We start from the raw sequence: 10,952 nt of genomic DNA, 5'->3' as shown, positions 1-10,952 counted from the left end.
AAGCAGCAGCCTGGCCACAGGCCAGTTACATCATCAACTGGTTTAAGTTCAGTGAGGATCCTGACCATAGGAACCCCAACTTCCGCACACCCACATAAGCAACGACCTGTGTCATGACTGTAAATCATGTCTCTGCACCCGGCCAGGTACAACGGCACAACCAGCCCTGGCTCTTATTTTCACTTTGCAGGCCTTGGTAATGGGACGGCTGAGGATGAGACGTCCAGTGTGGGTACTCATGGGCAGGGAAGGAAACGGCTTCTTAACCCAGGGCTAGAGAGTAGTAGAGTCCACCTGTGTCTGACTGTGATCTTACCTTCCATTCAGGTGAGCTTCAGCATTGAGGCCAAGGTGTGTAACTGACCCCAGGAGAAGGAGAAGTCCTTCACCATCAAGCCGTGGGCTTCAAAGACAGCCTTACCGTCCAGGTCACGTTCAACTGCGACTGTGCCTGCCAGGCCCAGGCCCAGCCTTACAGCCACCGCTGCAACAACGGCAACGGGACGTTTGAGTGTGGGGTGTGCCACTGCACACCCAGCTGGTTAGGGTCCCAGTGTGAGTGCTCGGAGGAGGACTACCGCCCCTCCCAGCAGGACGAGTGCAGCCCCCGGGAGGGCCAGCCCATCTGCAGCCAGGGGGGCGAGTGCCTCTGTAGCCAGTGTGTCTGCCACACCAGTGACTTTGGCAAGATCACGGGCAAGTACTATGAGTGTGACGACTTCTCCTGTGTCAGATGCAAGGGGGAGATGTGCCCGGGTGAGTGAACTGCACACCCCTTCTGCCCCATCCCCAACTACACACTCACGCATCATTGACCCCTGGAAACAGGCCAGGGCTTGAGGTGGACAGCAGAGGGCCCAGAGGGCGGAGCTGAGTAGATGGCGATCTGCTCCAACGGCAGAAAAGAGAAGCAAGGGTCTGTTTAATTCCTCTTGGCTGCTTGTGTTCTTGCTTGTGGGGTACAAGGAAGCAGAAATGAGCTTCTGCTCACAGGGGCTTCTCTCCTAGAATAGTGTAGGAGGGAGCAGGGAAACTTGAATGTGAAGACAGTCATTTTCTTTTCTTTCACCTGACCTCCTGTAATATTTTAAGTTACTGGTTCCTATGATTTTTGAGGATATGGACCAACCCCTTTCTAAGGTAAAAAAAAAAGTCACTCACTGATGGTAATTAAATTTTTAGTAGTTACAGATTTGGAAATGCATTTTTGGAAAATGATTTCAGAATATATAATAAAATTAGTAATAAGTACTTGAACTTATCTTTTATCACAAAAGACTTGGAAAATATAGCACATATGCAAGACATTGGAGCGCATTTAATGAACTAATATACTTGGAACAATGCCTGGAAAATAGTAAGCTGTTATTAGACGTTGGCATTATTTTGTTATCACTGTTGGTACACTATTTTTGGATTCTAGATCTGAGCTGACCAATATGGTTGCCACCACACCTGTGGCTATTTAAATTTAGGTTAATTAAATTCAATTAATATTTAAATACTTTTAAATTAAATTACATTTAAAATAAAAAATGTGCTTTCTCTGTTGCTCAGGAGGCATGTGTGCCTGTGACCGCCACGTTGGGCAGCACAGATTTACAGAGAGCATGGCCACAGAGTCCCAGCCTACAGACTGGGGGTTAGGATTTTGAGCCCTTCTACCTGCCAAGATACTGAGTTGGTCTTTCTCATTACAAAATTCAGCAAAATCTTGAGACCCACTAAAATTTCAAGTAGGTTTTTCATTGCCCCAAACACCACTTCCCCAGCTAGGAAAGTCGAACACGGGGAACACGCAGCCACTGTGGCCTCTCAGGCTGCCCCCACCACTTCCTGCCAGGATGTTGGGTGCCCACAGCCCTCAGGTCTGGATCGTGTGGTGCCATCATTTATATGTTCTCCAGTGACAGGTTCTCAGGGACACACACCCACTGAAGACCTGCTCTGTGCCAGGCATGGGGTCCATGTGGGTGAACTGGGGTCATGTGGGATCCCCAACCTCTCAGAGCCTGCAGCCCAGCTGGCCGTTGTTTCTCTCCAGAGCTGCTGGTCTGTGGTCTGGTCTTTGCTACCACCTGGCGCTCGGGAGGCAGGAGCACCATGATTGGCCATTTCCTTAGCCCCTGGCTTCCCCCTCCTCCCTCCCTGCCAGAGCGTGCCTTATTGCCAGCATCCCCACCTCCACCATCAGAGAGTGTGCCCTGTCTTCAAGGGATTCTTTCACCTACAACATCCATGAACAAGACACACCAGGCTCTGTGTCATAGCGTTGTGATGTAGAGAGGCATGAACGAGACAGTTTTATCCTTCATCAACTTACCTGAGGATAATTCACAACATGGAATTAAGGTATCCATCCCGGAAGTAAGGTATCCATCCCCAGGACGTGTTATAGGAGTCACTGGAGAGAGACCTAACTATGGATGGGGGAGGCCGGGGTGGCTTCATGAGGAGGGGGATGTCAGAGGAAGGGCTGGCTCACCCAGGAGAGGAGCAGAGTGATGCATCAGCCCAGGAGAGAGTGGCTGCATTCCCTCTGACCTGAAATACATATTCTTCTCTCTCCTCTCCTCCTCCCCCGTGCCCGCCCCTTGCTGCCCTCTTCCCTGCCTCCTCCTCTTTCTTACACTTTCTCTTCCTGTCTCACGCCGCTCCCCTAACTTTCCTATGAACCCAGGCTCAGCCAGCCTTTTGCTGGAGGGGTGCCAGTCCTGTGACATTACCACACTGTGGCTTCCTCTTAAGGGCTGACCTGCCAGAGCTTAGCCTGCCTCTGTCCTCCCAGCCAGACTGCTGGCCTGGCAGACTGTCTTCTCAAAGATCACTTTGTTGGCCTCACAAAGGAAACACTATGGGACAAGGGTTTCTGAGGAAGATCAGGCCTCTGTGGTGCCGGCCTTTCCCTGTCCGAGAGCTGTGGCAAAAAGCTGGGGATAGTGGACACCGTGGGGTCCCGCTCTGCTGGCCGGCATAACCATCCCCCAGCTGCTGTTAGGGCTGCTGATAAAGGCTTACATCTGCCCCTTCTCTGGAGAATTATGTTCAGCTCACAGGAGCTGTCCTGCCCTCAGACTTTGGTCAGTGACTTCTGGACAAGGGCCTACACAAGGCCTCAGGGTGGGGCTAGCTCTGCGGTGCCATTCATGCCCTGGAGCCCACCGTGGAATCAGGCCACAGGGAGTCTCTGCTGAGACTACATTCCTGCCGGCGTTTGCCCCCTGCCCTGTCCTGCCTCCCCCAGGCCCTTCCACTTCCCCGTAAGTTACCTGAACAAGAACCCGTGCCACAAGCCGTACTTCTAGGGAGCTTACCCTCAAAATGCTGTCTTTCCTGTCTCCACTTTCTGCCAGCCTAGTAATGTTACTCTTCAGATACACTTGGCAGCTGGGGCAGATGTGAAGTGTCCTATTCTTCCTGGGAAATAGACATTTCTCTCGAGCCAGAGAAGGTGTGTCTGAGCCTTGAATACCACACAGTCACTAGAGAATGGTACTGGGGTCACTGGTGTACAGGCCCATCGTGACCAAGAGCCACCGGTCAGGCCCACGGATGCCACTGGGGAGCACTGGGTGCCCGCCCGCTGTAGTTTGAGCCTTGTCACGTGCCTGCCTCCTTCTCGTCTGTCATCTTAAAGACCGTCTGCTCACACAGTAGCATGGTTTTCAGACTTTGGGTTATTTCCCCTTGCTCCCTGCCTTTCCTCTGATTAACAATCCGATTCTTATTATTCATCCTCTTCTTCCTGATTCGGAATCCTGGAGAATGAGTCACCTTTCTGAGGAGTTAGAAGCCATGTTTTCAAGCCTTGTTAAGTGAATAATAGGGGTTTATAGCCTTGAGACTGTAAACAGTCTAACCCCCAACCCAAGTCTCGCTCTTCCGTTCCTATACTTATGAAGTGAAGTGAATCGGTCTTTCCTACCTGGGCTGGTGGCTTTATGTAATTCTATAATAATACAACACAGGCCACACGCTGGTGAATGTACGTGTGTATTGCAGGAATTTAACTGAGATTTAAGCTCCATCATAGTAGGAACCTTGCTGTCTTGTTCACCGCTGGTTCTCCAGTGCCCACTATGTGGCGTGAACTCAATAAATATTTGTTGAATGAATGGATATAAGCAAACATTAAGATGTTATGCTAATCACTAGTGATGGAAAAGTTAATTATGATATGTGATACCCCCATTAAGAAGCTCACAATCTAGAAAGAGAAACTAGATAGGCAAGCAGATGGGTTGAACATGAGGGTTGAAATAGAGACATTTGAACATGCTGGGAGAGCACAGGGGCAGACAGTCGATTTGGCCTGGGGAGATCAGAAGAAGTTACAGAGAGGAAGGAACCTTCAAGTTGAGGCCAGAGGAAGCCCCTACTTACCCGTAACAGTTTTGTAGTAGTCATAGGACAAAAGGGTAGCGAGGCAGTGGTTACAGCGTGAATAGAAGCATGAGGATAGGAGGCTGGCATGGAAGGCGGTGACCAGTTCCTGCTCATCATGCTCACAGCCATCATTGGATGGTGGCTGATGGGTGGTGGTGGGAGGAGGGGGCTGAGAGGTAAAGCTGGAAAGCCAGCTGAGCTGCTGCCTCGCGGTGGAGCCCTCACCAGCTGTCTGCCCCTGGGGCTGTGTGCTTCCAGGCCACGGCCAGTGCGGCTCTGGGGACTGCCTGTGTGATTCCGACTGGACCAGCTACTACTGCAACTGTACCACGCGCATGGACACCTGCATGTCCAGAGATGGGCGGCTGGCTGTGCAGCGGCCGCGGCAACTGTGAATGCGGCAGCTGTGTCTGCACCCAGCCAGGCTCCTACGGGGACACCTGTGAGAATTGCCCCACCTGCCCTGACGCCTGCACCTTTAAGAAGTGAGTGGGCAGAGAAGTGAGCTGGGGAGAGTTGGGTGTCCAGGATTGGGGAGAGGGTCTCCCAGATTAGAATCCCGAACTCTCCAGGTTCTGCCTCTCATACGTCAAACCTTTTGGGAGAGGAGTCGGCGCCAGCCAAATGGTCAGCTTTCCTCTTTCCCCGGAACGCTTGGAGGAAAGCTGGGGGCACAGCCAGCTGTTACAGGGCCACAGCAGTAAGTCAGACTCCTGCTGGAGAAGCCCCTCCCCTAGGGTGAGATCCTGAATCCTCGAGTTCAGAGAAGGCTAAACTGGACAGTGCAGTCCCTCCTTCTTGCCTACCCCCAAGGCTTACATCTCATCTGAGAAGTTCACCCAGGACACCCTCCCCGGGACAGATCATCAATGAGCACCTACTGCCCACTGTGCTCACACACTCACTTTCACGATGGGAAGGGATTTGAAGTGAGAGGGCAGATAAGGGGGAATGCCACCCTGCCACTGTTTCTAAGGCGTTAAATTCAGCCTGTCAACTTTCTGGTGATCCCCAAACATTTCAGAGTACCTTTTAGCCACTATCGCCTATTTTCTCCCTCTCCTGAATGCTCTCCTTTGCTCTTCTCCCCGTTCCCATGCGGAGGGGTGCGGACGGGGAGGAGGAGTGTGGTGGGTGGTAGTTGGAACGTACAGGACAACTTTTGCTCAAAAAATTCTTAATTGGTTTTCATCTCTTCCCTTTAAGCATTACCATTAACTGTCATGGTATTAGGAAAAAGCAAGACCCTCATTGTTTCCCACATTATTTCCTAACAAAAAGTAACAAATCCCATAAGATCTGGTAGTCCTTAGCGGTAGTTTCAAGAAATACAACACATTCTCATAAACCGCAGAGGTTCAGGATTTCTACACTGTATTAACAGAAACATCTCAGTTTCTTGGGACCCTTGGGTACAAAGGCTGAGGTCACCACCAAATGGGAACAACTTTTCAGCCTACCCCTGGACATTCATAGAGTAAAACAGCTATTTGGGGGGGGTCCAGAAAAAAGTGTTAAAATGTAAAAGATGAGTCGAAGGAGAATAGAGCAAAATTAAGTATATGGAAGTGTCTCAAAAAATGATTATTTGATTGAAGTTAATCAGAATAAACTGCAAGGAGCCTATTTTTAAGAAGCTGACCTATCATAACCTTATTCCCTCCTACCCTCAGACAAGCTGCTTAACTTCTCTGGGCTCAGTTCCTTCATCTATAAAATGGCAATAAAAATGTTACCTACCACATAGCATTGGTAGAGGATGAAATAAGTTAATACATAAAAGGCATTTAAAACAGTTCTTGGTATGTGGTAAATTATCAGTAAATGTTAGCTAGCTATTATTATTTTTTCTGTGTGTTTAATGCTTTGGACTTCATTCGTATATAGTGAATTCCATGCTCTCAGTGTAGGATTTCCACATTTGTCCTGTCTCCCTCAATTGGAAACTCCCTCAGTTTCTGTTCCACCTCTTCGCAGTGTCCAGAGCAAAGCTGGGCCCCCTCTGTGGTCTAGCAGTACTCACCGATGTGGCCTGTGCTCACCATGTGGTAGAGAGAGAATCGGGTGGTTTCCAGCAAGCATAAGGACAGTGGAATTGTTAAGACTATTTCCCAACTTCCAGAACAGAGGCTAACCGGGAAACTATGGTACTGGCTGAACCTGGCCACCCTAAGCATCTGTTTCCACTTCGGGCTCTTGAAACAATGTCTTAAGAAAATGCCCAGCCCTGCCTGGCCAAGCCTCTTACTGTGTCTCACTTTGCTCTGGCTCACTCCTCCTCAAATTTAGCAAACTCCTTCCAGTCATGGATGGTGATGAGGAGCTTCCAGATGAGCAGGGTAGCAAGGCCGATGAGCAGAATGGCCCCCGTCACCGAAAGCAGGACCACCAAGATATCAGGGCCCTTGGGACACTCTGTCAGGAGAGAGCACAGGGCAGGGTGCTTGTGAATGGAGTAGGACTCACTTGAACTGGCTAAGAATCAGATCTCTGGACAAAGTAATCAAGGTCTAGAAAGTTCTCTGATGGAAACAGAACTTGGAAAATAAATCAATTAAAATTTAAAAGAAGGGGAGACCAATTTTTAGGACAGCGATAATCTGTCCTGAATAGTTTAAATCAGTGGTTGTGAGCTGGTCTCCCACAGCAGAATCTAGCCTACTTGGTGTGAGTTCACACCAGTGTATACTAAAAATTTGATTTTTTTGGAAACATTGAATAAGGGGATTCTCCACCCTAAAATTTCAGATTCTTCTTCTTGTCTCAAAAACAAAAAAAGATCTAGAAACACCGCACCCATATTTCTACAGGGCAGCACCTGGCTCGTGGTGAGGAGCAGCTGCCCCTTATAGATGGGATGTGTTTTCTAATTTCCTAAATTCTCGCCACTCTCTCTTTTCTCCACTAAACAGAGGCCAAGTGTGGCTTGTCATTGAGTCTGTGTTACTCAGGGCTCTAGAGCCAGACTGCCTATGTTTGAATCCCGGCTTACCACTTACTTTGCTATGTGACAAATTACTCAACTTTTCTGGGTGTCTATTTCCTGCTTCTCCATCTTTAAAATGGTGAAAGTAATAGCACTGACTTAAAAAAAAAACTTGTTAGGATAAATAGGTTAAATATGTTTCAAGATCTCAGTGCCCAGCGCAGAGTCAGTGCTCAATAAATATCAGCTACCATTATTACTAATATTCTTATTCTACTCCCTATTTTCACTAATTTATCTACCTAGCTCCAATAGGCATTTGAGTTTGTTACCCTGGTTCAGATATTTATATCCCTAAGGACTGGGAACCTAATCATCTTTTTAGCATCCTTAGAGACCAGGAGGTCTGCCAAACAAGACAATATTTTGGGTTCCTTCCCAAAATATTTAGTCACCTAAAATCCTAACCCTATGAGAGCCAACTTCTTGGTCAACTCCACTCAACAACCAACACACACACAGGTGCATCACCCCTCTGAGGGCCAAGCTGAATTTGCTCTGCGGAGCTCTGCTTCCCATGAACCACAGGGGCCTGATGGGTGACCTCACTCCAGTACCTTCTCAAGTGTTACGTAATCAGGTGTTTGTATATGTGAGTACTGATGAGTCTGGAGAAGAGGTCATACCTGCTTTCCACACTGTCTCCTACCTTCTTCTCTAAACATACACCCTATGCTTACCACACCCCCCCAAAACAACCACCACCACAAACCCAAGCTGGCTACTTCCCAGGCCACCAAATTATGACCTGTCTGTAATAAAAAGAGTGTCTGCAGAGAGGCTGTGAGGTTTTGGTGTCTGAATTCCAAAGAGTGAAGAGCCCCAGTTCCTCTGGGAAAAGCAGTAATGAATTATCTGGAAGACTGAGGTAGGCCCACCCTCAAACCTCAAAGTGCAATCTCTTCAGCTTTGCACATCAGTATGGGCAGGACAGTTAGAATGCCAGGAGGTCTTCAGGAGGTAAAAATTGAAAGGGGTGGATGGCAGCCTTCTTGGAAGTGAAGGATAGGATCACGTGGTCCCTAGAGAGCCTTCCCAGCCACAGTGATGAGGACCTGTGGAAAGTGACCCAAGGTCAGGGGACACTGTGTAGGGTTAGCAGATTTGACACAGAAAAGCGCAGGAAGTTCAGATAAACAATGAATAACTTTCTAACATTAAGTATGTACTAAAGATTGCATGGGACATATTGTATTTTTTCAGGCAGCCCTATCAGGAATGATAAGAGACCCGCTCGGGGGAACCCAGTCCTTGTGGGCTGAACCCCACTTAGGCAATGCCCAACCCTTTGGCAGCGCTCTCTTTACTGCCCTGCAGTGGCTCAGCCCTCCAAAAAGAGCATCTGCAAGTGCCTGTGTTGGGGAAAAGAAAGAGAATAATCTCCTGCTGTACTCTGGAGCCCCATATGGTACATTCTTCTCAAATCCAGCACCCCTGAAAATGGTTGGGGGTCTGGGGTAAGAAGAGAGGGAAAACTTGGAATTCCAGGGCAGTGAGATAGGAAATATGGACCTGGGTCTCCCCTCCTAACATGAAGCAAGAGGTCCATGGCAGGAAGTGTGAGCCCTACCATGGGAGTATTCACACCGCCCCAGGCTGCCATGGTTCTTGATGCCCGCAGCTCCGGGCAGTAGATTCTGGGCTCAGCACCCAGCCGAAGGATCCAGCAAGGATTGTTGTAGCAAAGAGACGAAGTAATGCTAAACCCAAAAGCAAGACACACCAGCCTTCTGAAATGGACAAAGGTATGGACAGGGGTGTGTAGACAAGTTCATGAAATGTGTGTTGACACTGGTGAACGGGGAAGTGTAGGAAGCCACAGCCAGACAGCCAGCATCTGCTCTCCACAGAGACGCGCCCGGCCTCCTGTTCTCCCTCCCCATGTTGGCTTTCCTTTGCGTCCCTAAGTAAAGCTCAAGTGTTGCCCCTTTTTTTACTTTCCTTCTCCCTTATAAAGGGTGAGGGCCCGGGCAAAGGCTGATCAACAGGAACACAGACGGGGGCGCCGTGCCGTCCCAATCCACAGCGACAGCCACACCTGGTGACATAGATGCAGGAGCTCTCTTCCCACTAAAAGTCTAAAATATTTAGTCCTATTAATTCATTCAAAAACCATTTATTAAGTATCTTCTCTGTAGATGACTGAGCCAAGTTGGGGATGTAACACAGATAAGACAGACACCATTCCTGTGTTCATGGAGCTTATGATCTACTGATTAAACAGCAGAGACATCAAGGATTAAACAGCAATTTAATAATAGATGAAGGCCCTTCTAAGGGAAACAGAGCAGTTTGGTGGGAATCAACAGGAACGCCAAACCTCGTCAGCGAAATGGAGGATGGAGGCGGTCTGGGAAGGCTCTTCAGGGCAAGTGGTGTGTCTAAAGCAGTGGCACTCAAATATCGGGGTGTATGACAATTACCGGCAGTGCTAACAAGGCACCAGAGGCAGAGGCTTGTGGAAGGAAAACGGGGCTCAGGACTCTGGAGATTTTAACAGATGAACATAGAACACTTTAACAACCAGTGCCCTAAAGCAGGGACCAACAAACCACGGCCCAGGAGCCAAATGCAGCTCGCCACCTATTTTCGAAAATACAGCCAGGTCCGTTCATTAAACATGGTCCCTGGCTGCTTTCCCGCTATAGTGGCAGAGTTGAATAGTCGCAGCAGAAACCAAATAGCCCACAAAAACTAAAATATTTAACATCTGACCCTTTACAGAAAGTTTGCTGGCCCCTGGTCTGAAGGAGGATTTGAAGAAATTCCTACAGCTATAAAATGTGTCAAGCAACCAGCTGATTCAGCCTCTGCCTTTCAGACGTTGTTCCTTTTCTCCCAACGTTCTTGTTTCACCCGCCTCCATACCAAAGCCCCTATCCCCCTGCAGTGTCATTATTGATTTACACGCCTCTCTCCCCCATGGCCTTGTGAGTGCCACATCTGCCTTTTTACTGTTACAGTCCGGCACCAAGCTCACTGCCTGCTACACAATAAGTATTAAAAACATTTTCCAATGATTCATATCCTAATCTATTGTTTAAGAGAAAAGGAGGAGACGAAGGTGATAGGGGAAGCAAGCCAGTGTCTTGTGCTGGATGGGGCAAACCTGTGGATGGCCTGTGTAGGATGCGCTAAGCTCTTCCTGCTCCCAGAGGGCCCTGAGAGCAGGCGCTGTTGTTTCGGTGTCCAAGGCACCTTGGGTTGGCGCCTCCAGCCCTTCACCATGTCTCATGGTGAACCTGGTAAGGACAGTACCTTGAACTATCAGGCCTTCCTCTGAGGCAGGAAGCAGGTGCTCTTGGCAACCCTTTAACTTTTAGTAAAGTAAATGTCTTGTGTTGGAAAGTCCTAGAATTTAAATGTTTTTGTAACATTATCACCTTGAAAAATGCCATGATATATTTTGTTCCTTGATGGGATCCATATCTACCTGCTTCCTCTCCTCACTCACCTTATTTTTCTATCTCTTCTCTTTACTTTCTAATTTCTTGCTGATACTGTACTTAGATAGCCCCACACCCAGATGATAGGCCCTAACTGATCACTTGTAAAGTGAGGCTTGGCCTGGCTATTCTGT

The 10,952-nt window shown here is 48.6% G+C and overlaps 1 pseudogene; it reads left to right on the top strand.

Annotated features, from left to right (window-relative positions):
- Window positions 1-362: 362 nt before the first annotated feature.
- Window positions 363-4,875, top strand: LOC118968118 (integrin beta-3-like; annotated as a pseudogene).
- Window positions 4,876-10,952: the final 6,077 nt, after the last annotated feature.

Source organism: Manis javanica, chromosome 4 (assembly GCF_040802235.1).
Source record: "Manis javanica isolate MJ-LG chromosome 4, MJ_LKY, whole genome shotgun sequence".
Lineage (NCBI taxonomy): Eukaryota > Metazoa > Chordata > Mammalia > Pholidota > Manidae > Manis > Manis javanica.
This window is presented reverse-complemented; position numbering and strand designations above follow the sequence as displayed.